The sequence below is a fragment of the Podarcis muralis genome, chromosome 6 (genome assembly GCF_964188315.1).
Source record: "Podarcis muralis chromosome 6, rPodMur119.hap1.1, whole genome shotgun sequence".
Taxonomy (NCBI): Eukaryota; Metazoa; Chordata; class Lepidosauria; order Squamata; family Lacertidae; genus Podarcis; species Podarcis muralis.
Window position 1 is genome coordinate 33,694,165 of NC_135660.1, and position 25,360 is coordinate 33,719,524.

The following is a 25,360-nucleotide window of genomic DNA, read 5'->3' on the forward strand; positions in this document are numbered from 1 at the left end:
ACCCAATACTTGGCTGCCAAGCCTCTGGGTTGAAGATCTCCAGTAAGTGGGAGTCCACCACCCCTCTAGGTAAAGGAAAAGGTAAAGGGACCCCTGACAGTTAAGTCCAGATATGGACGACTCTGGGGTTGCGGCGCTCATCTCGCTTTACTGGCCTAGGGAGCCGGCGTTTGTCCACAGACAGCTTCCAAGTCATGTGGCCAGCATAACTGAGTCGCTTCTGGTGAACCAGAGCAGTGCACCGAAACACCGTTAACCTTCCCGGCGGAGTGGTACCTATTTATGTACTTGCACTTTGACGTGCTTTCGAACTGCTAGGTGGGCAGGAGCTGGGACCGAACAATGGGAGCTCACCCCGTCATGGGGATTCGAACCACCAACCTTCTGATTGGAAGCCCTAGGCTCTGTGGTTTAGACCACAGTGCCACCTACGTCCCCACCACCCCTCTAGCTTTGTCCATAATGTTTGAAAAAAGCTACCCTCCTGTAACTTAAGCCTATTGGAATTAGTCCTGGTCTCCGGGCTGAGAACAAGTCATATTTGCCCTCTTCTCCATGGCAGCCTTTCTGGCATTTGAAGAGTGCTATCATGTTCAGTGAAGGGATGCGGGTGGCACTGTGGGTTAAACCACAGAACCTAGGAACTGCTGATCAGAAGCTCGGCGGTTCGAATCCCGGTGACGGGGTGAGCTCCCATTACTCAGTCCCTGCTCCTGCCAACCTAGCAGTTTTCTAAAGCACATCAAAGTACAAGTAGATAAATAGGTACCGCTCCAGTGGGAAGGTAAACGGCGTTTCCGTGTGCTGCTCTGGTTCGCCAGAAACGGCTTAGTCATGCTGGCCACATGACCCGGAAGCTGTACACCAGCTCCCTCGGCCAATAAAGCGAGATGAGCGCCGCAACCCCAGAGTCGGCCACGACTGGACCTAATGGTCAGGGGTCCCTTTACCTTTATCATGTTCAGTGCCACCAAGCGATGGGTGCTGTTGGTACTGATGCATCCAGTATGCAGCCTACAGGGGTCTCAGACTCTGAGCTTTCATTTTTTAAAGAAGCAATACTTCAGCTCTCCTAGAAAGGAAGTTATGGAACAAAAGGTGCAAGTACCATGCTAAGTGATTTCTGAGAGATGAGGCAGCCTGACTACTCCTGCCTTTCAGTGTTTTTAGTGAATGAGTGAAGTCAGAGTTGTGATGGGTGAGTGAGTTGTTTGGACACCAGGGGGTTAGGAATCCCTGGGGTCCTAAAGAGCTGCTATTTCCCCCTCCCCCCTTTCAGTGCTCTTTCCCTGCTTCTGTCTCATTTCCTAATCCTTGGAATTTCAAATTTCCCCTTTTCCTAGCAACTAGAATGCATCTTTCCTGGCTGGTTTCATCTGACATAAACCAAGAAAATAGTCTTTTCTGAGGCTAGAGAAGACTGCATATAAGCGAAACATACCTATAAGCCCAACATATGATAGTTTGCAATCAGACTTCTAAGGAGACAAGGGAACAAAACAAAAGTTAATTAGCTCCCTGCTCTACTTTCTTATGCTGCTGGAAATTTTATAGGACAACAATTTCTAAATAGGCTCTAGGACCACCACCAGCTGGGCAATCAACTAATTACAACTCCAGGTCTACTTGTTCAATCATTTAGTAACTCTACCCTCATTTTTCCTCTCTTGAAAATAATATAAGTTCATGTTGTGACTGAATCTGAACCTTTAGATTTCTTACTGTGGCTCCACCCCTCCAGCCAACAAACCAATGCCAGATGGAGGGTGTGACAAAGTGGGGATGATATGGAAATAAGAGCCTAGCTGCTTTGAAACACAGGTGTGGTGTGAGTAGAACTTCTGCAGCCTGAGGGAAGGGTCTTCAGAAGGCTAATTGGGTAGAAGTCTGAGGACACAAGGCAACATTCTTGGCAATTGGCACCTCAGCTTTGCTACATACTCCACCGCCGCCACCCAGAGGTTTGGCTCGCACCAGCTATCTTTGGGCTGAAGATCTTCCTGAAGACTTGGAGCCTAATTCTGCAGAAAGGCAGGATATGAAGCCTGGGGTCCCAAGGTGGGATGGCAATGGTGCCTCAGATTTGGAACATTATTCTACCTCCCCCCCCCCCAAGTTTGTCTGGTATCAACATTGTCTAACTTTTGGCATTAGCTGAAGCTTGTCCTCCTCTTTCAGTCCTCTTGATAATGAGACCTTTGATCTATGTAATATGGTGAAGTTATTTTGAAAAGCACATTTAGACTGATTTATGTATTGTGACTTCCATGTTTTGATCTTTGCATTCTAAAGCTTTGTATCTGCCTTGAGGTCTTTTGAGGAACGGAGGAATATAAATGGCTTAAATAAATAAAATGGAAGACAAAATGCAATAGAATACCTTGATAAGCAAAGATTCTGCCTCCCCCACCCCCCGCCGCCTCAGGGTTTCTCACTCTTAAAGTCTGTGATGCTTTTACATCTGCCATTTTGTTCTTTTTTCTGTTTTCATTGTTGCTTTAAAGTTCTTGCTGCATTGTAGCTCTGTTAGCTGCCGTGCATTGAAATAGATGTATTGAAGGATGGAGTACAGATGTACAGAGTAAATACATTCATTTGTCTAAGATCTCCCTGTCCAAGCTGAGGTAATAATAGAAGGAGTGAGTCAGTGTGGTATTGTAGGATGACTATAGCCTTCTGCTCTTGCACTCTAAATAAACTTTTTTTTTTGTCTGTGTGAATGGCACTTGCCCATGAGTAAGCATCCCATAATCCGTTGTTTACATCCAGAGGTCCTGGGCAGTTATTTTTAGAGAGCATGTTTTGGTCTAAAGTAATGCTGCATCTTTATTTTGCTTCTGTGCCTTTAGGGCAATCTTCAAACGGATGACTGCGCTCATAGATCTCTGCATATCTTTCAGGCACAGCTCAGTTGCTAAAACTATTCATCCAGCATTCTTACCTTTCTACTCATCGAAGCAGCTAAACTATTTCTTTGCTGTCCTTTGCCACTGCCCTCCTCCAGGCAGGGAAAGAGGAGGGGTTTTCTATTCCCTTTCAGTCTCCGATCGATGACTGTTTTGAGTGTTTGTATCAGGGATTCAGGGTTCCTAACAGCGCTTTTGTTTCTGTTTCACACAAACCTGTATGGTGAAGCCCCAGCCCCATTTTCTTCTTCTGTATTCCGAACAGATATACAGCAAAAGAGCTGAAAAGAAAAAAAAAGTACAGCAATCATGACTTTATAGGAAGAATGACATGCCTCTCTGCGGCTTACTCGTGTTAATGGAAACCTCACCAGAGAACCCAGAAGAAGAAACCTAAAGAATCAGAACCTGGACAAAGGTAGGAACTTAAATTCTTTATTGTTTTTTCTTTATTAACAGACCAATGCCATTTATTAACAACTGCCCCTCTCTTTATGAAGTATTGTGTCATGTGTGTTGTACTCTGTGCCCTTGTCCCTTTCAGCTTCTTCTACTGGAAATTACAAACCTGCACAGGTGAAATTTAGAGAAAGATTACATATTTCTATAAATATAGTGGCGCCCGCCCTGTGGAACGCCCTCCCATCAGAGGTCAAAATGATAAACAACTACCTGACATTCAGAAGACATCTTAAGGCAGCCCTGTTCAGGGAAGTTTTGAATATGTGACATTTTAGTTTATTTTTCATCTTTGTTGGAAGCCGCCCAGAGTGGCTGGGGAAACCCAGCCAGATGGGCGGGGTACAAATAATAAATTATTATTATTATTATTATTATTATTATTATTACTACTACTACTACTACTACTACTACTACTATAAGAGAAATAAGGTGGGCAAAGATATTAATACTATGATTTTTTGATGTGCAACAGGAAGAATAATACCGAGAAAAGAACAAGGCAAACTCAGTGAAGAAGAACTAATAATAGTTTTGTGGCACTTTAAAGACTAACCAATTTTATTTTTCATGGACTGTGGCACACACAACAGACGCATAAATAGTTGGTAGGTGTGGATGCACACACTTTGAGAGGGGGGGAACTCTTGTAGTAAACAGTGAAAGCTAAAAAATGCAAGGGGTACACTGTGACATTTCTATACAGAAGGCTATACCTGATCAAATTGTTAACCAGAATCCTAACAAAATATCTGTTAAACATTAGAGAGAAAGTTACACTTTGGGTAACCATTAGGTATCAAACAGCTGTGTTACTTTTGTTTTAGGAGGGGTGAAGTTCAAAGATTGGGCATTGATAGCCTGTTGCCTGAACCCAGGCTTGTGACTGAGCTCTCTCCAGACTAACTGTAAATTGTAACCAAGGTTTGTTCTTAGGCATTCACTCTAAGCCAAGGTTTGACTAAGGCTGCATTCAGGCATGGGTTTTATCCTGTTAGGTTCACTGGCTTCTGTCCCAATTTCTAACATTCCTTTTACACTGCAGTACCTGTGGCTTTTGACTGAAATAGTGCCATGCCATGATAAATGTTAAATGGTGGGAAAGAACTGTATGCCAGGATACTGCTCCAAATTTCATCATGTGAAATTACAAAGCAAAACTCCTGTGATTTTCTGTGTCAACAGGGTTGCAAATGCATTTTTTTCTGGAAACAATTAACATGAAAGGGAGTGCAAAACTTCCATCGAGTTTCCAGAAGTGGGTTTCACATTGTGTGAAAGGTCAGACAAAATGTGGAAATGAATCAGTAAGGAAATGCCAGGGAAATGGAATAAAGCACTGCCCGAATGCAGCCTTAGTGTGAATTGCAAACTAGGCCATTGATACACAACCCAATGGCTGAGTCACTTAATTCAATGTTTTTCTTGTTGCTAGTCTTGCCGTACAAGACCTTCCGGGATAATGTATCTCAGGGGTGGCCAACCTTTTTGGCCAGTGAGCACATTTTGAATTTTGAAAGAGTGCTGGGGACACCAGTCACAAAATAGCTGCTGTATCTTCATGTAATTAAAAGTACATGGAGCACTCTTGCTACAAGGGGCATTGTGGCAACAGTACCAGCCTTGTGTTTTTGCTTTGTTTTTAATTGTAGGAAGTGTGCATTTTGGGTACTGAAAATGTGAATGCACCCTCTCCAAAGTGGGAGGGAGAAAAGCAGTTTAAAAATGATCATGGCACGGACTTGCAGTGATGTTATAGCTCAATGCATTCAGTACTAGAGGAACGACTTGCTGCAGTTTACTAGCAACTTGGCTCAGTAGTTTGATAGTTGAGAAATCTGTGATTTTCCCTGCCATGAAAATGCTTGATGGATGAAATGGTGTGGTTTTAGTAACAGCTGCACAGTTCCCCATTAAGTAAGTTACAGCATCTGGAAAATCCCTTGAATCTCACATATTGGGTTCAGCAGGATATACACCCCATAAAACTGTAAATGTTGGTAACGTGCTACTGTATATTGTTGTAAACCACTTGGAGGTTTGCTTCTTGGGTATTTGCAATCAAGCAATAGATTAATCTTATTATCAATAAAATAAATAAAACGTCATGTATATTTTTTTATGTAAGCCATTCTGGTCTGCATGCAAATGTATTCTAAGGTGCCCTTCATACTGTTAATGCACTCCCTGCCTCTTCATGCAAGAACAGCCTCCAAGGCCAGTGCTAACTGGTTTGGTTTCCTTCTGGAGCAAAAATTGCTATGGACAGAATAGCATTTCTGTATTTTTTTATTGATTGATTCTGTAATATTTGAGTTTATAAATATACCAGTGGAGAATAGGTGAAGATGGACAGCATAGCACAGTAATTGCATTCAGGTTCCCAGAGAGAGAGAGAGAGAGAGAGAGAGAGAGAGAGAGAGAGAGAGATGTGAAATCAGAAAGGTGCCTCCCAGTCTGCAGCTGTCTCTCGCTCTCGCTCTCTCGCTGCCTCTCCTTGAATCATGTTACTATTGTTCTCTGTTCACAAGACCTCATGACCCACCTGTAGAGAAAGCCCAAAATGCTATCTCTTTAAAAGTCCTGGTGTACCTGGCACAATGTTCCCGTCTTCCTCACTCATATGAATCATCACATACCTGTCACATTTTACGCATCCTCCCTGTGGAGAGACTGGATTTTCCCTTCGATGGTTTCGGTCTACCAGGAAATCTTGTCCAGTTCCCACTGTTTGTTTCTATCTTTCAGGGTTGTTCTGTGTATCTGTTAGAAATGTAATGTAGTGTTAAAACTTTGGCCCTAGAGAGGTGCTCAAGGCCATATAGGCGTAACTGGGACGTGGGTGGTGCTGTGGTCTAAACCACTGAGCCTCTTAGGTTTGCCAATCAGAAGGTCAGCGGTTCGAATCCCCATGACAGAGTGAGCTCCCATTGCTCTGTCCCAGCTCCTGCCAACCTAGTAGTTCGAAAGCCCACCAGTACAAGTAGATAAATAGGTATCGCTGTGACGGGAAGGTAAATGGTGTTTCTGTGCACTCTGGCTTCTGTCACGGTGTTCCGTTGTGCCACAAGCTGTTTAGTCATGCTGGCCACATGATCCAGAAAGCTGTCTGTGGACAAACAGTGGCTCCCTCGGCCTAAAAATGAGATGAGTGCCGCACTCCATAGTTGCCTTTGACAGAACTTAACCGTCCAGGGGTCTTTTACCTTTACCTTTTTACCTTATAGGCATATCACTTACGATGCATGGTGGATCAGCTGAAGTTGATTTGTCTGTTGCTGTTACTAGTCTATTGATTTTTCGTTTTATGAATGGTTTCACTGTTTTAATATGGAAACTGTAAACCACCTCAGGAGCCTTTGGATGAAAGTCAAAAATTAAAAAGCAGTAAATAAATACTGCTTGGATAATCCATACCCTACCAAACTCCCCATTCAATTCCACAGAGTTAGAATAGGGAAACTCAGCGGCTTTCTAGATCAGTGTTCTTCAGCCTTGGGTCCCAAGATGTTGTTGAACTACAATTCCCATCCTCTGCAGCCATCTTCGCTGATAGTCACAGATTATGCCAGATGTAGTCCAACAATAGAGGGACGCAGGTGGCGCTGTGGGTTAAACCACAGAGCCTAGGACTTGCCGATCAGAAGGTTGGCGGTTCGAATCCCCACGACGGGGGGAGCTCCTGTTGCTTGGTCCCTGCTCCCGCCAACCTAGCAGTTTGAAAGCGTGTCAAAGTGTAAGTAGATAAATAGGTACCGCTCTGGCGGGAAGGTAAACGGCGTTTCCGTGCGCTGCTCTGGTTTGCCAGAAGTGGCTTAGTCATGCTGGCCACATGACCTGGAAGCTGTATGCTGGCTCCCTCGGCCAATAAAGCGAGATGAGCGCCGCAACCCCAGAATCGGCCACGACTGGACCTAATGGTCAGGGGTCCCTTTACCTTTACCTAGTCCAACAATATCTGGGAACCCAACGGGTTATACAACCAATATTAGAAATTTATCCAGATTATTTGGGGGGCTTGCAGGATATCGCATTGTGAAGTAAAGATCCTTGCAAGGAATCAGAGTACTTATAAAAGGATTTTGGTGAGGAGTCCTAGATTAAAATAGAAGGGTATTAAAAGCACTTGATAAATGTCAGTGTCTTATTCTCGGGATGTGGGTGTTGTATTTGTGTTTGTCCACACATACACACACACACACGTGTAGGAGTTTTGACAGGAGGAAAGAAACAATCAGACATGACACAGCTCTTAAAACTCTACCTCCTCTTTGTTGTGTCTACTAGTACGTGTTCTGCCCCTCTGCATCATTTTCTGTGTGGGAGGCGAGAAAGTGGCAGATCCCTATCTTTCTTGGTAGGACTAACTTCCTGGTACAAGTGCTGTCCACACCTACATAGAGCTGGAAAATATGCACAGGGCACACCATCTCCTGCTTCAGCAGATTCCCTCCTACCAACCTCCTGAACTGTTGTTGTTTTTTTGCTGCATTTAGATGGAAAGAATAAAACTGGAAATACCTATAATAATATTGGCAGTGTAACAGGTACAGGGAAGACCAAGGCATCATCCCAGTCACAACCACCCACTTCAATGACCTTTCCAATGACTGCCTTATTCATGCTATCTTTGATTGTGGCATTCCATTTGTCAACTGGTGAATATTTCATTGATGCATTTTATGTAATGAATAAGCCACATTTCTGGGCCATGTCTTCTTGGGCTGACCTGCTATTTTGCGTTTATTGCTTACTATATTTAGTGTACGGGTCTGGTAAATATTTGGCATGGTGCACACTGATGTTTCAAGCAATACTGAATACCAAAGGGTCCTTCCAGGCAACAAGATGGAATGGATATTCACCTTGATTTGTTTGAAGGGCAATTAGGTGTTTATTGAGCATTCATTCTGGTTTGTTTGCAGGGAGATTATACTATGTTGCATCAAGATACTGTTACCCTTCACTTTCCATTGCATTTTCCTGTCGCTTTCCTTATATCAAAAAGTCTGATACTTTGGGTAGGGGTGTTGCTGTACGAGAACTCCAAATCAATTTTGATTGTGCAACCTGAATTTGCTGGAATGTTATTCACTCTCACCTTGTAAGGATGAATTGATATGCCTTCTATTTTGATCTTCCTGCTATCCTGTTTTCACTGTTTATTTAGGTTCCATCCAATCCTTTCCCACATCCTTCATAGCCTCGAACATGTTTAAAAAGAGCTACCATCATCTTAATGTACAAGGCAGCAATGCTGAAAATGGAAATGCCTGGCAGCATGCTATACAACTAGCAGCAGTGATAAATGATTTTTGAAACCCACATTTCCACCACTTGTATGCTCATAAATGCACCTTCTTTGGCTCCATCCCTCCTCCTCCTCCCTCCCCCAGTATTTGATGGGGATGCTTATCCCTTTTGTGACCTCTGTGGTTTTAGTAAATAATAACATGCAGACTTTTACCACATGCCTATTATACTGAATTAGAGAGCAACTTGGTGACATCAGCCCATCACTGTGTTTCCTCCTTGAGCAGAACCAACATTTAAAGTATCATAGTTTTCAGTTCTAGGCGTATTTGCATCCCAGCATAAGTTTTAAAGAACAGCACATAGAATAATGTGGTGGTGGTGGTGATGATTATTGTAGAAAACTTTTATATGCTGCCACACTATTGATACTTGTATGCTATGTACTGAGTTGAATAGGATCCAAAAATGCAGCAGTCTGATTGGTCCTAGAACAATAGGATCCAAAATGCAGCAGTCGAATTGGTCCTAGAAAAATAGGATTCAGAATGCAGCAGTCTGATTGGTCCTAGAACAATGCAGCAGTATGATTGGTCCGCAGGAGCCACCCTATCCAGCTCCAGGTGGAAGTGAATCCGCAACCTGATTGGCCTACGGGAGAATCCCAGAATTAGCCAATCGCATGCGACCCATTGTGTAAATAATGTATATAAAGCAGATATTTGGGGGGAACTTTCATTCCTCACTACTATGAGCTGAATAAAGAACATGAAATCCACTCTTGACTCTGAGAATATTTCACTTGTAGATGACATGCGTTCAATGTCATCTTTTTAAGATATCTGGCACCTTACCTTCCTCCCCAGCCCCCTAATGTCTTTCATTCTCCATCTCACCTCATTTCTACCCTGGGTTAATCACAGGTGGTAGAGGGGAAGAGATCTAGTATAGATGTGGAGCATTGTTAAGCTTGGTGTGGAGTTTGGTTCAGGAGGGGGCACAAGGGTTGCTATGTTCTCACCCATATCCATGAATTCATATGTCTTTATTTATTACATCTATCTACCACCTCCCCCCGCCTGCCTGCCGGGGAGCTCAAGATGGTGTATATGGCTATCGCCTCACAACAACCCTGTGAGGTAGGCCAGGCTGAGAGACAGTGACTGGCCCAAGGTCACCCAGTGAGCTTCTTGGCTGTGTGGGTATGCAAATCCTGTTATCCAGGAACATCACCTCATTGGCTCTCTAAATAGACAATGTTGTGGTCCAATGCAAGCAATTTCTCCTATTTCTTCCAGGTTATCTTCAAGGATGTCTCTCTCTCCTATTATATCTTGTTGCCTACACATGAAAGGTTCCCCTTTCCTCATACTTGAGGCTCGCAAAACAAAGGGGATGTGGGTAGCAAAATTACTGCTGAATAAGCTCAGCCCTTTTAAACCTCAGCTTCAGAACATTAACTATGTTGACAGCTACCAGCAGAATTCAGGCAAAGAGATGCAAGGGGGGAGTGGAAAGAGCTCAGTGCTTTTTCTTTAACTGAAGACCAGTTGGAACACCTCTCCTTAGCTTCAGATTGGTACTGATTTAAAGGAAAGCGAGAATGGCTGTGGCTGAAAGCAACCCATTTTTAAAGTCACAGAAGAAGGGCAAAGTTAGTGTGGGTTTAAAATGTAATATTTAAATATGGAGTTAAACAATAACACTCCTGTTGCAAATTGCAATAAGAGTTAGATCTCCATGGAATACTTTAGGGCAATTCCTGTTCTGCTTTAGCGGAGTTACGTCAGTGCTTCGGTCTAGCAGCTTTGCTTGCATTGGTTATAGAGTGGAATGCTGCAGCTTTGAATAGGCTTGCCCTGCTTCTTGGCTGATGTTACCGCAGGTAACACACATACATAACAAACTCTAAATTGGAACAAATCTGAGGAAACACTGCAGCTCTGGCAGAGACCATATATGGCAGTGATAACAATGAAATCACTTGTGCTTTTGAAATGGTTCTGGAGATTCCCAGATCTCTTAGGTGGGTGACCCTAGGTTCTTGGTGATCATAGGAAGAGACTGCCTGCAGGATCAGACCCTAGGTTTATGCAGTCCAGCATTCTTGCCCCTGAAAGCCCTCAAGCAGAACCTCAATAGGCCTCTTCTGCTTTCTGGCTTGGTAGCTATTTCCTCATCTGCTGGTAGCAAATGTACCATGTTTTGTCTTACAATAGGATTTGTCAACCTTCTGTCTTGTAGGTTACTCAGAGGGTCATTCGGCATCTAGTGCTGCTTAGCACTGTCGTTAACAAAATTGGAGCAGCAGTTGCAAATGCTTCAGAGCAGGGGTTCCTAAACCGTGGTTTGTCCATTAAAAACATACAGCATCTAATATAGGACGTTGCAATGACTACGGCATTTTATTAAATTTCTTGATAGTGAATGGGGGTGGTGGAACCAAGCACACCCAGACTTCTGAACCCAATCTAACAGCCCTTAAATTGGTCCAAGCCAAATCAAGGTGTTTTATGAAATGCTGAAATAATAATAATAATAATAATAATAATAATAATAATAATAATAGTTTATTTCCCCAGCCACTCTAGGTGGCTCCCAACAGAATATTTAAAACATCAAACATCAAAAACTTCCCTAAACAGGGCTGCCTTCAGGTGTCCTCTAAAAGTCAGATAGTTGTTTATTTCCTTGACATCTGATGGGAGGGAGTTCCACAGGGTGGGTGCCACTACCGAGAAGACCCTCTGCCTGGTTCTCTGTAACTTCACTTCTCGCAGTGAGGGAAGGCCCTTGGAGCTGGACCTCAGCATCCAGGCTGAACAATGCGGGTGGAGACGCTCCTTTAGGTATATTGGGCCGAGGCCAGTGTTTACTCCCAGCCTTGGAAGTGTTAATTTACTGAATTTTTTTAAAAAAATAAAAAATACTGTTTTTATTTATTTTCATGGTACAGAAGACAAATTTTGAGAAAACAATTGTTACAACAGTAGACAAGTAACTTGTCATGATAAAATTACTTATGCCAAGAATCAAAGTTAAAGCCCCTCACCGGTTTTCCAACACCTGGCTATCTCCATATGCGCAGCAGTCAATAGAAAGGCTAAAAGGTCATCTTTAGGATAATCATAAGCAGATGGGATCCTAAACCCAGGTAATGCTAGTGCAGGGGACATTTCAATCATTTTGTTGTATATCAAGCTTATTTCTTTGAAGACAGCGTTCAGAAGGGTTTGATGATGTCACAACACTACCACATATGGAAATATGTACCTTTGACTGCGCATCCCCTCCCAACAATTGGGATTGACTTCCTTACATATTCGGGATGCCCAATGTACAATTTAGCACACAGGTCGGTTGTTGCCCAGGAAAGGTGGAAATTTAATCATGCTGCCTTTTTGAAGGCTACCAGAAATAAATAGCAGTAAACACAGACTGTTGTGCCTCCTACATATACAGATACTATGACTCTGAGCAGATGTGATGAGTGGGAGGGTGTGTCATTGCATAATGCTCTCTGCATGTCAGAACAGCAAAATACTCTATTTAAAAACACAGCAGGAACTTGGCATCTAATTGAACACTCCCACAGAAAATACTAGTAATGGGAGGCAACAAATTCCAGTGGAAACCTGTACGTAGTCTTACATGGAAAATAAAAGCAATGTATTTTTTCAAAGCAGCTAGTATAACAATAGCAACCATGTATACTTAAAATAGCAATTACTGCTAGGCATTCATGACAATATTGAAGGGTGTGCTTGTGTACATGAATGGTCAGGATCATCACAAGTGCTGGGATGAATGCACTGTGTTGTAAAAGCAACAAGGGGAATTCATATCCAGCCTATACAATAAATCATGGGGAGGAAACGTGAAAGTGATGGATTAGGAAGTGAGGGATTGGTTCAGCTTCCTGAATATCGCTTCTCCAACATTTGAAAGCACTCCCATTGGAATGAGTCACCTGTTAGGCAGTTTGTTTTGTTAGCAGAGCTAATGTAAAAGTTGAAAGGAGGGAGATGGAGAAATCGAGACATCCAAGTTCTCTCTGATACATTGCCAAAGAGAGTAGGTAAGAGTGCTCCATATTTTAATGAGATCAATCAGTAACTGGAAGGGAGAGCGGCACAGCAGCTTTAAAAATAGATGCAGGAAAGTGGGAGAAAAGCAATAACATTATTGACTGGCACTTTTTAAAGGCAATAATAGCTTCCCTCCTTGTTTAAGCTGCTACAGCTGCTGTTGTGGTGCTACTTAGTTCAATGCAAAAAGTAGCCTTTTTTGTAGCTGAACATCAATATATTGGACATTGCCTATATACCTACTAAGAGTGGCTGGACTAGACCAGAACATTATTGGAAACCTTGGGAGTTCTGACAACAGGGGACCCAGTGCTGATCACATGTATAAGCAAGGTATTTAATACAGCGGTACCTCGGGTTACATACGCTTCAGGCTACATACACTTCAGGTTACAGACTCTGCTAACCCAGAAATATTACCTCAGGTTGAGAACTTTGCTTCAGGATGAGAACAGAAATCGTGTAGCGGCAGCAGGAGGCCCCATTAGCTAAAGTGGTGCTTCAGGTTAAGAACAGTTTCAGGTTAAGAATGGACCTCTGGAACGAATCAAGTACTTAACCTGAGGTACCACTGTACTTCTAAGACAGGGGATGAGATCCAGCAAGGCATCCCAGTAACAGCACTTAATCTAATGAGGAAACTACAGAACAGAACTAAATGCTCCCTAGTGATATTAAATAATTATTAAATCAATGGGATGCAATTATTATTGATTCTGCTTCCCTTCCTACTTAACCTTAGTTCATTAATACTTCAGAGCAGCAGTATATCAAGGCAGTAGCAGAAGGAGAGAAATAAGTGACCATGTGCAAGAAATAAGCTTGTATCTTATTTCTGTACTCTGTGCTAGGGATTATTTTATTTTACAAATCTAGCCCTTGCTCTTCAACCAGTTACCAGGGCAGTTAAGATAATATATCTAAGAAGAATGGTTCATGCAGGTAAGCAAACTAATGCTGTGCAAGGCTTTAAAAAACCTACACTCCACAGCTGGTGGTTGTATATTAGAGTAATCTAATATGCCTTATCTTCTCTTTGCAATCACCTCCCTCTGAATTAAGACAGGTGCTAATATTGATGGAGCTTATGTAGCCACACTATAAGAGGCTTGAGCAAGTTCATTTGAATTTTTAAATTATTTTTGGTGGTGTTGGAAGGCATGGTGGCAAAATGGCACTGGGCATGTACAGAGAGCAGCTTTAGGGCAGTGCCATCATGGGCAAGCTTGTAAAACTGCTTCATTTCCCCCACACATTTATTGTTATGTGTAGCACGGTGACTATAAGCGGTATTGAATTTATAGAACTGAAGAGAAGTATTATTCATTTAAAAATGAAATAAATTGATTGCAGGATTTTTGTGCACTTCTAAGCAGCCCTTTATATACAAAAGCACACAGGCCTTCCTTACAGCACGTTTGCATCATTGGTCTTACTTGTGTTACCTGAACAGGCATCCCAGTTGAACAAAGAGATTAAGCTTTTCATCTCTGCTTATTTGATTATTGGTTTTAAATCAATATATTCTTATGCAGGTATTAAAACTGTCTATTGCAATGTTGTTCCACCAGATACTTTGCAGTAAACTTTGCAGTTAACTGTGTTAGCAAAAAACCAATACTGCTAAGAGCTGCTAATCTCTAGGGACATCATCTGCTCTCGGTAATCAAAGCCTGAAATTCGTTTGTCCGACACCTGCATTTACAGTCTGGTGCGGATGTCAGTTGAGCCGTTCTTTATTGGTGTCCTTCTCCCTCAGTTGTGCAGCTGGAAGAAACAAAGGGAAGTTTATCACAGAGAATAGAAAGCAGGAAAAGGCTGCAACGAAAGAACAGCTGCCTCAAACACCTCAATAGTCTATTCCTCTCGCTGCTCTAGCAACAACAAAGTGCTCACTGTACTGCTGTATGATAATTTTAGCTCTCCATCTTGGGGAAGAATGGCTTGTGGTCAGCTCTGGCATCATGAGACAGCAGCTCATAGGATCAGATGCCAGGTTCCCTGATCATAGGACTGAGTAGCAAGGTCCCAGTGCCAGGGGAAGTTAGGCTAAGAGTACAGAACCTTTTCCAGCCCAGTGGCTGCATTCTCTCCTGGCTAACCATTGGAGGTAGAGACTGCGTGTCACTGGTTGATTGGCCCACTATACCTCCTCCTCCTATTCGAGCGCTCTCTCTCTCTCTCTCTCTCTCTCTCTCTCTCTCTCTCTCACACACACACACACACACACACATATATCCATTCAAACCACATCTTTATGTAAACAGGCATATATACCTAACACCCAAAATATGCTTCAGAATAGCAGTTTAGCCTTTTCACTCCACAGAGGTCACCGACAGCAACAGAGCTTTCATGTAACCGGGGGCGGGGGGGGGCACCCTAATCTCTTAGACGCTTTATCCTATGCATAGGGTTGCCATATTTCAAAAGTGAAAATCCAGACACAAAAGTTGTTGAGCTTTTTTCTTCTCTTTTCTTTTCTTTTCGGGCAGAGTTATTGTTTTTAAGGAAAGCCCAAAACAATACTACCGACATGGGTTGCCATACGCCCGGAATTTCTGCGATTTCTGCCTGGACACTGCTTCTGACTGCAGTATTCCGGCTATGTCCAGGAAATTCTGGACATATAGCAACCCTACCCTTGTGGCGCTCCAAGAGTGCAAAAGGAAAAGCTGGACAGAGTCTTAGTAGGAAAGGAATAGGTAAAGGTAAAGGTACCCCTGACCATTAGTTCCAGTCGTGGCCGACTCTGGGGTTGCGGCACTCATCTCGCTTTATTGGCTGAGGGAGCCGGCGTACAGGTTATGGGGCCAGCATGACTAAGCTGCTTCTGGTGAACCAGAGCAGCGCACGGAAATGTCGTTTACCTTCCCACCGGAGCAGTACCTATTTATCTACTTGCACTTTGTGCTTTCGAACTGCTAGGTTGGCAGGAGCAGGGACCAAACAACGGGAGCTCACCCTGTGGCGGGGATTCGATTGGCAAGTCCTAGGCTCTGTGGTTTAGACCACAGCGCCACTTAGTTCAAATCCTGTTCTCCCTACAGTGTGAGATTGGTTGGCGCTTGTGGAGTTTCTGTTACTACATCCATATACCTTATCTTTCCTCCAAGAATCTCAAGGTGGCCCATGTGATTCTTCCCCACCTCATTTCCCCTCATAACAACCCTGTGAGGTAGGTTAGGCTAAGAGATGGTGAGTGACCCATGGTTACCCTGTGAGGATGGGGATTTAAAACCTGGTCTTCCAGGGTCCTAGTCAAACACTCTAACCACTGAGCCGCACAGAGACACCTTGGGGCAAGCTGTCAGTGTTGCTGTGTTACCTTTTGTTCTCATGGCAGTGTTTTGCTTTTCCCTTTGCAGCTCAGGATTCATATTATGCCAGCTGTAGTCATGCCACAGCACCCCCCCCCCCCAGCATAGCAGTAGCTTTGGACTTGTCTGCTCATCTGTGCATTAACCTTTTTTAACCCATCTGGCTAGAATACAAAACTAAACTGCTTTGCTTCGAGTTTCTTAAAAGAAAACTGTGACCTGATACTTGTTTGGGGGAGGGGCACTTACCCGCGCAAATTCATAAAGGCCCTCAGAGTTTAGATAATAAAAATGAAAATGTATAAAGCCAGAGAAAAGAGAATGCAAACTAACAACACCCTTAAGCACCGAAAGGATCAGCTGCAGAAATTTCAGAGCCGTAAGCAACCTTGGTTGGCAAAATCTTGGAAGACAGCTGAGCTTCTTGCAGACTGACAATGGAAGGGCCCCCATCTTGATATCTCATAGTGCTCTGTGAAAACAAAGCATGTCACTTACAAGCATCTAACATGAACAGATCCTGCTCATCTCATTGTGAAAATCCAATATAATTTGGTGCTGGGATTGGGGTTCTGGGGCCAGGTGGGTTTCTGGTTGTTGAAATAGGGGGAATGCAAAGCATACAGGTATACTTGAGTGAGCTGATTCATGTTCTCTTGTACAAATTCCAGAAATATGGATCAGAATGCATTACTATTAGGATCAGTGTGTCAAAGTGGAATGGAATGACAAGGGTTCTTAGGCTCAACTTTTGTCTATTTGCTAAACTATTGGACTGAAGGAATGGGGTGTGATCTCTGGGTGATTTTAAAAACAGATAGAGAAGAGATTGAAAATTCACTCAATCAGAACATGATGGGAAAGGGGAAAACCTCGGTACCATTATTTGTAATTAGGTTAACAGGATTGTGGATTGGGCTGTCTGTGTATTTTTAGAAGGATTATCTTTGCTGTTAGTAGTCCAAGCAAGTTAGAGTGTGAGAATGAATATGTGTCTCCTCAGTCATCCAATAAACCTTCCAGACAAATTGTCATTCCTGGCATTTTTCAGATAAAAGAGCAGTACATACCTTACAAGGTGGGTTGGGGGAGGAGAATTGTTTGGTTTGTGTTTGTATGCTTTAAGAAATGAGCTTCATTGGCTTTGAAGTAACATAAAATCTACCTAGTTCCCACTTTCCAAAACAATCTGCAAACTGAAACACAGCCGTCCTTTGCAATTCACGCTTCTCCAAATTTTGCAATGCAGTTCTCCAGCCAAGTAAAGTGTCCAAAATGCAGGCACTAGGTAAACTGTGCATAAAAATGCAGATATTCGTGAGAATAACATACAAAAATGGTATATTCTATGCACTGTTGCTCTGGCCAAATGAAACATGATGTTTGTCATGTAATTTATCCTGGCATGCAAGATTCTAATGAAATAGCTGAGCTGGATTTGGAGCATGATTTGAGGTTAGCGGGATTTAACCCTTTGTCCCTGCACTGGCCCTGATTGAGCATCAAGGGAGATGTGCTCCCATCCGACTGGATGCTGCACTGAGTGGTCGGTCGGACAAATAGATGGCCCTGCCCTGCCCCCCCCCCCCCCGGTGCCACCACAGATTGGCTCATTTGAAGGACGGGTTAGGTGGGAACCTGTGAGCCCCTGTGGTGGCTGGAGGAGATGGGGAAACAATCTAAAATGGCAATGCGCATCCAGGGGAGAGAGGCAGCGCCACATCGGGCTGCAACCGCCACTCACCAGCAAGATGGTAAGAGGCCCTTTCCATGCCTGTAATTTGCAATGAGAGGAAAGTGTTAGCAAAGTCAATTAATGATGTAGATGGAGTCCAGATGGGAAAGTCTTGATAGCACTTTACTGAGAAAACTGCACAAACATAGTGCATATAGTAATTTGAGGAGAAAGGGTTTTGCCTTTCTTAGTTCCGACTTTGTACATAGCAGGGAGACATTCTGCCAAACATGCACAGAAAAAAAATCCCTCAGAACTACACAGCTAGGCAGACAATGGGCTACCTAACTAGAGATCATCTCATTCTGCTTGGTTGCTGAGCAACCCCTCCTGCTGACTTTAACAGGAACAAAATTAACCTTAAGTAACAAACTGAATAGCACCTGCCGTTGCACTTCCAGCACAAAGCACAAATTATTATTTCTACGTGACAGCCACTATGAGTATATGATTGAGTTCACATGATTTGTGCAATAACCCATTTCCTCTTCTGGAGACACGGGGCACTTTCTGTGAATTAGGTTTGGCGTTTCAAATGTAACACTTGTTCCCCCGCATTAATAAACTTCCTTCAGGTGATTCCCTAACGGACTATTGTCCTCAGCACTTCCACTCTGTTCTCAGCACATTGTGCAAGAAATCACGTGGCATTCTGGGCAGGCTGAAAATACTGTGGATATTTTTATGGCAAACGGGTAATGAGTAATACAAGGTAATGACTAATGCTTTTACTAAAAAGGAGAACTTCCACATGTTTCAGTTTCTGGAGTTTGGGTAATGTATTTCCCTCTACATCTTTACATTAGAACTGGATCTTCTCTCTGCACCAGCAGAAATCAAGAGGAGATGCCCTTTGTGTGCAAAGGAGTTTGCATCTATATCCATTATTATGCTTCTCATCAAAGATTTTTGGTGTGCAGCTGATAGAATGAAAGCAGATTAACAGCAGCCTACAGCCCCTCATATGAACATAAGAACATCCTGCCCATGCAGACCAGTTTCCTGCTCTAGCCATGTTTCTATGGGAAGGCTGTGAGCAGGACCCGGGTGCAAGAGCACTCCCTATACCTGCAATTGCTACCAACTGATACTCAGAGACATACTGCCTTGAATAATGAGGTAGAACATAGCCATCATGCAAAGTTGTCACTGATAATCATATCCTCCATTGGTTTGTCTAACCCTCTTTTAAAGCCAGCCAACCTAGTGGTCACTGCTACATATTCCACAGTTTAACTATGTACTGTGTGAAGCCAAAGTGGGGTTTTTGGCTGCCTAAATCTTCCAACCTTCAGCTTCAGTGGAGTGTTCCAGTTCTAGTATTATAAGAGGGAAGGGGGGAAAAAATCTTTCTCCACACCATGCAGAATGTTACACACCTCTGTCATTCCCTATTCTCCATTTTCTAAACTAAAAAGCCCCAAATGTTATAACCTTTCCTTATAAGGGAGATCCTTGAATCCCTTGGTTCAGGCACCTCCCCTTTTGGTTGTCCTTTCTGAACCTTTTCTTGCTCTACAATGTCCTTTTTGAGGGGATGCAACCACAACTTTACACAATATTCCAAGTGTACAAATCCACAGATTTGTGATGGCCTCATATGCCTCCAGACCATTCCTGGAACCAAATGCATACATTATATGCAACTTGGTCACTGCTGGTGTAGAAAGTTTCATGAGCTTTGGAGTTACCATGTCTATTGCAATGGGATGATATGCCATCTTAACCTATTGGCAACCATATTGAAAAATGAACTCTATTAAAAAGTGTGAGGTGTAAATGTATGCACACCACTCCCACTGGAGGAGGAATCCTCCTTTGAGGGTATCCCTTGGCTTCTGCCTCTCTTCTGCTTTTCTCCTCTAAGCAAGGAAAGAACCCACCCAAAGGAAATTTATTTTTCTTAGTGGTGACCTGCAGTCTTTGGGCCAAGCTACACATGCCCCTGAAAACATAACTAGCAATTGCTGCCACCCTGAAATAAAATGAAATATAAATAATTGCAGACTCCATTCCTTCTTCCAAATTTTTCATTGGGGTTGTGGTGCGTAGGAAAGGGTTGTCTCCAACCACCCTTCCCTGTGCCTTTTTAAAAGCACAGTTGGTGATTGCTGAAGATATCATTAGCATCACCTTTGGCCTTCAGTGTTCCATTCTTCAAGTTTTCCCTGGAGGAAAGGCAAAGACCAAAGCATGTGTAAGACGAGGGAGCTTCCACCAAGGCATAGGGTAAGCAAATTTTGCTTCCTTCCTTCTTTCTGACCAAAACAGATGAATGAGAGGAGGAGCTGTGCTCTTGCTGACACAGCCAGCCTCCCTCTGGCTTCCTGCCCACTCGCAGGAGCAGGCTGGGAAGCCACAGAGAATAGATCTTTCTAATGCAAGTTTCAGAGAATTGCCTGTTAGTGAGCTCTAGCTTCCCCTTCTTACGAATCAAATTTCCAGAGTTCCCATGCAAGAACTGTTGCTGTCGAGTTGTTTTAGCAGCACCATCCAGTGCATGCTTACTCAGATGTAAGTTGAATGGTAATAAGATGCAAAAGTAGAGTGGGAGCAGGGTATCGGTTTGTTTTTGCTTTATTATGTATTTTGTGTTCTCATTTTGAATTTTTCTGTTGGGATTCACCCTGGGTCTTCAGAGGAAGGGCAGTATACAAATGCAATACCTTCAGCAGCAAAGTGCTTTTTTAAGAGCTCATGGTCCTTCTGAAGAATCAGTGAAAAAATATCTGACCCCATTAAGGATCAACTAGGGCAGTGTTTCCCAACCTTTTTTGGGCAAAGGCACACTTGTTTCATGAAAAAAATATCGAGGCACACCACCATTACAGCCCCGTGACGTCAGCGCGCAGCGTCACGCCGGGAGGGACGCACGAAAGTGTAAGTTTCAATTTTTTCCCCTCCCCCTTGCCTTCCTTCTGTGCCAACCGCCAAAAAGCCAAGAAAAAAGCCAAGACTTTAGGGCAGCAGGTCGACACGGAAGAAGCTCCTACCTAAGGACAGGTGCGACGGCCATGTCCTCTTCTGCCACACTTGGCAGCCCTTCCTCACGGTCGTGACTCCCACCCTGATTTCTCCCCGCAGGTCGAGCGGCACAGGCAGCCCAATGTGTCCAGCCCAGACACAAGCCCCGCTTCCCCACTCTAGATCCTGAATGTGACCAAGTGCTCTGGACTCCCGAGCAGGGTGGGAAAGAGGACTCGCATCTGGTAGCCTCCGGGCTCCTCGCCTGCTCGAGGGATGGCATTGCAGGCAAGCTGCCGGCCGTCGCCATCGCCGCCCCCTCATGCGAGTGGACCTGCCCGGAGTGGTGGGCCGGGGGAGGCTCGCTCTCTGTGGGGATGTGGCCCGCACGCGCGGCCCCGCTTCCTCCTGCCCAGGGCTGAGCTCCTTACCCGCGATCTCGGTCTCGCGCACGCGGATCCCACTTATTCTGAAGCTCGCGCCACTAGCCGGGGCTCTCACACCTTGCCAGGGCGAGGCGGCGCGGCCCACTGACGTCATCGCGGCTCGCCGCCGCCCTCGACTTCCCTGTTCCCTCCCCTCCCTCGGGTCGCCGTGGTTACCGAGGACTGCAAGCTGCTCGGGCGAGCGTGGGGCATTAAGTGGGAGAAGGAAAATTAAAATTAAAACTCGCCTGAAGGCCGCCTCTCTGGATACAGTGATGCCTCGCAAGACGAAATTAATTCGTTCCGCAAGTCTCTTCGTCTTGCGAGTTTTTCGTCTTGCGATGCACGGTTTCCCATAGGAATGCATTGAAAATCAATTAATGCGTTCCTAGGGAAACCGCCTTCAGACCAGGTTCGGGGACAGTCTGTCCCCCGACCTCTTCTGAAGGCTGGGGGGGGGGGGACAAGGGCTTTTCTTCCCACCCCCAGCATTTTAAAAAACCCCGGGACAGCGGAGGACTTCTCCGCTGTCCGGGGCAATCTTAAAATGCTGGCGGGCGGCATTTTAAAATCGCCCGGGACAGCGGAGGACTTCTCCGCTGTCCGGGGCGATTTAAAAGCCCCTGGGAAGGCAGGCAGCGGGGACAAAGATTTTCGCCCCCCGCCCGCCTTCAGAAGAGGTCCTGGACCTCTTCTGAAGGTGGGCGGGGGCGAAAGTCTTTGCTCCCCCCTGCCTGCCTTCCCGGGAGAGCGGAGAAAGGCAGCGCGTTTCACCGCTGTCCCGGACAGCTTTTGAAGGCAGGCTTTTGAAAGCCGTCCGGGACAGCGGAGAAACGCAGCGCGCCCTTCCCGCTGCCCCCCGACTTGGCTGGAAGGCTGGCGGGGGGAGAAGCCTGCTCCTCCCCATCGCCAGCCCCGCAAACTCGGGGGACAGCGGGAGAGGCGCAGCGCGCCATCCCGCTGTCCCCCGACTTGGCTGGAAGGCTGGTGGGGGGAGAAGCCTGCTCCTCCCCGTCGCCAGCCCCGCAAACTCGGGGGACAGCGGGAGAGGCGCAGCTCGCCCTTCCCGCTGCCCCCCGACTTGGCTGGAAGGCTGGCGGGGGGGAGAAGCCTGCTCCTCCCCATCGCCAGCCCTGCAAACTCGGGGGACAGCGGGAGAGGCGCAGCGCGCAATCCCGCTGTCTCCCGACATGGTTTGGAGGCTGGCGGAGGGCTTCCTCCTCCCCCAGCCCCACAAGCTCCCAGAGCGATGCCAAAGCTGCGCGCAGCTTCGGCATGGCTCTGGGTCCCGTTCTGGGGGAGGGGGAAGCTCGGGCTTCCCCCGCCCCAGCCCCACGCCTGGCGGTGGGGGAATAATTTTTTTCCCCTTTATTCCCCCCCCCCCCCGCCAATTTTTCCCGCGGCACACCAGGCAACGTCTCGCGGCACACTAGTGTGCCGCGGAACACCGGTTGGGAAACACTGAACTAGGGAGCACATGGATGGGACGCGGGTGGCGCTGTGGGTAAAAGCCTCAGCACCTAGGGCTTGCCGATCGAAAGGTCAGTGGTTCAAATCCCCGCAGCGGGGTGCGCTCCCGTTGCTCGGTCCCAGCGCCTGTCAACCTAGCAGTTCGAAAGCACCCCCAGGTGCAAGTAGATAAATAGGGACCGCTTACTAGCGGGAAGGTAAACGGCGTTTCTGTGTGCGGCTCTGGCTCACCAGATGCAGCTTTGTCACGCTGGCCACGTGACCCGGAAGTGTCTCCGGACAGCGCTGGCCCCTGGCCTCTTAAGTGAGATGGGCGCACAACCCCAGAGTCTGTCAAGACTGGCCCATACGGGCAGGGGTACCTTTACCTTTTAGGGAGCACATGCTAACTCTGATTAAAGATGGACAAATCTGTCAAATTTCAACTTCTTATTCAAATCTTCAGTTCAACACATTTCCACACCACATTACAATTGTAAAATAAAAGTCCTCATAAAATTCCAGCAGAATTTATTGTGCATTTTACCTGTAATTTTGCCCATTAAAACCCCCCGCAAAACTTACTTGCAGTACCAGGAATTGAACAGTCTGAGAAATCTCTTCACCCCATGAGCCATTTCCATCATGAATCCTAGGAGGCACTCAATAACACAGTGACACAGCAAGTCATGTCTTCAACCATGATTGTATGTAATAGCACCTGGCTACTATGATTAAGCCACCTGACAGAGGTATTGAGCAAAGCCAATTAAGCACTTCACATTTTCTTCTACAGTTTCCGATCAGAACATGAAAAGGATTCCTTGAGCCAAGCGTACAAGCTACACCTGAGTTCTATTTTAAGGAACGTGAACTTTCAGTGGTTTTGTTAGTACAATTCTACATGGAATGGAACTGGAAAGGAACATCACTGGAAGAGGATTTCTTGCCTCCCCACCCCAAAACCCAAGACAGCTTCCTGCACCATGTTGGTTTTCATACAAGGCTTTGGTTAGGACTAGAGGCAGAGTGCACTTCTTATTCTCTGCACCTTCCTATTCATAGTGCAGAGAACCAAGTCAACATGGTCTTATCTAATATACTGTTATTTGGAGTCCCTTCCCCAGAGATTTATATTGCACAGAGCAGTTTCTTCTGTGTTTATGGTGTCTTGGTCGGGTATTAGTTATCAATGGAAAGAACCAAGGAGTTTATTTTGGTCTTGAAAAGCTCAATAAGACACAGAGCACCTGGCATAGTGAGTGGACCAGCCCTGAATTCAGCACACAAAAGTTGGAATAATGCAAGGAACAAGTTAAACCTGAGATCCAAATTCCATTCATCAGCCTATATGTAGCGGAGGGAAAGCAAGTCTTTAAAATAGTGTTTGAGTTGCAGCACCCATTTTGCCAGCTTTCTTTTTGTCAGGTCAGCATGTGACATGAACTGAATGGGCTTAGAATCCAGCCTAAGTCCCCCCTCTCTGGCCCCATTACCACAATGCACCCCAGAGCACCCCTTTTTCAGGGTTTATGCCAGTTTAAGATTCACCAGGATTGGGCTCAGCAAGGATCAGGAAGATACATTGGCGTATCTCTGGCTGAGCCAACCATGAGACAGTTAAGCCACTGTAGAGCTCAGCTGGAGACCTGATGGACCCCTTTCATCTTGCTGTAGGATTGCTGGCTTAATCGACTTTGCTAAATCAATTGTACTAACACCTGTTAGTACAGGAAACATTGTCTTCATTCAGACTCAGATTAATAGTATCAAACTACCTGCTGTGTTGCAATTCAGCAATTTAATGCTGGAGCCTCCAGTTGGATTATTATTTATAAATAATATTTTTATAAATACTATTTATAAATAGTAACACAAAGCTATGCTCACATAGGAAACAAAGTAATCATCTGTTTCTACTCAAGTCAATTTAAAAACACACATAAAGAAATAAAAAATTACTTCACTATAGCAGGAAATTGGCAGTCTTCCTTTATTTGGCTGCTGGTGATTTAAAAATAGACATTGATTGTTGTTGTTAAAGGTTTTGTGCTGCAACTGGCAATTGCCTTAGGATTGTTTTTGTTTTAAAAAATCCCAATTCATTTAAGGTTCAGGATTTACTGAAGAACTAATAGGCTTTTCTAAGGAAAAGTAGTTTTCACAATAAATCTTCCTTTGGATTGCCAATGGCCAATTCGCCAATGTTGCTATTTAAACAATGCTTCCTTTTAAAATTTATATCCTGACCTTTTGGTGCTTGTGCACATCATGGTGGCTGGCAACACTTAAAACCATCCATAAAAATGCAATACAATTCCAGATCAGCTACAATACAGCAATGACAGACTCAAGCACAGTAAATTAAAACAAAACCACTGGATTAAAAAAAAGTATCCCATAAAAGGAGCAAAACCCACCCCCACCCCAATAATAGGAAGGTTTTCGTCCTACGGCACTGCCCTATAATATTCCACAAAACCTTTGTTCTAAATAACATTATATGTTCTTAAGCATTTTAAAACAATGTTTATTATTATTTGATAGCTATTGCACCTTTCCTCCAAGGAGCTCAGAGTGGCATACAAGGTTTCCTCCCTCCATGTTTTTTATCCTCACAAAAATCCATTGAGGTAGGTAAGCTTAAGAGGCAGTGATTGGCTCAAGTTTTGTTTCCATTGCATTGTGCTTACTACTTTGTGGTTTGCCACCCTGGGTTGCTTAGAGAAGGAGGAAGGAGGGAGGAAAGGAGTGGGGTGGG

General features: G+C 44.7%; 1 protein-coding gene across 1 annotated transcript in view; it reads left to right on the plus strand.

Annotated features, from left to right (window-relative positions):
- The first annotated feature begins 3,067 nt into the window (after positions 1-3,067).
- Positions 3,068-25,360, plus strand: part of PIK3CB (phosphatidylinositol-4,5-bisphosphate 3-kinase catalytic subunit beta) — a 100,354-nt gene continuing 78,061 nt past the window's right edge. The window contains exon 1 of the mRNA XM_028731016.2: positions 3,068-3,324. The gene's annotated coding sequence lies outside the window, so the exon portion shown is untranslated. The remainder of the gene's footprint in view (positions 3,325-25,360) is intronic.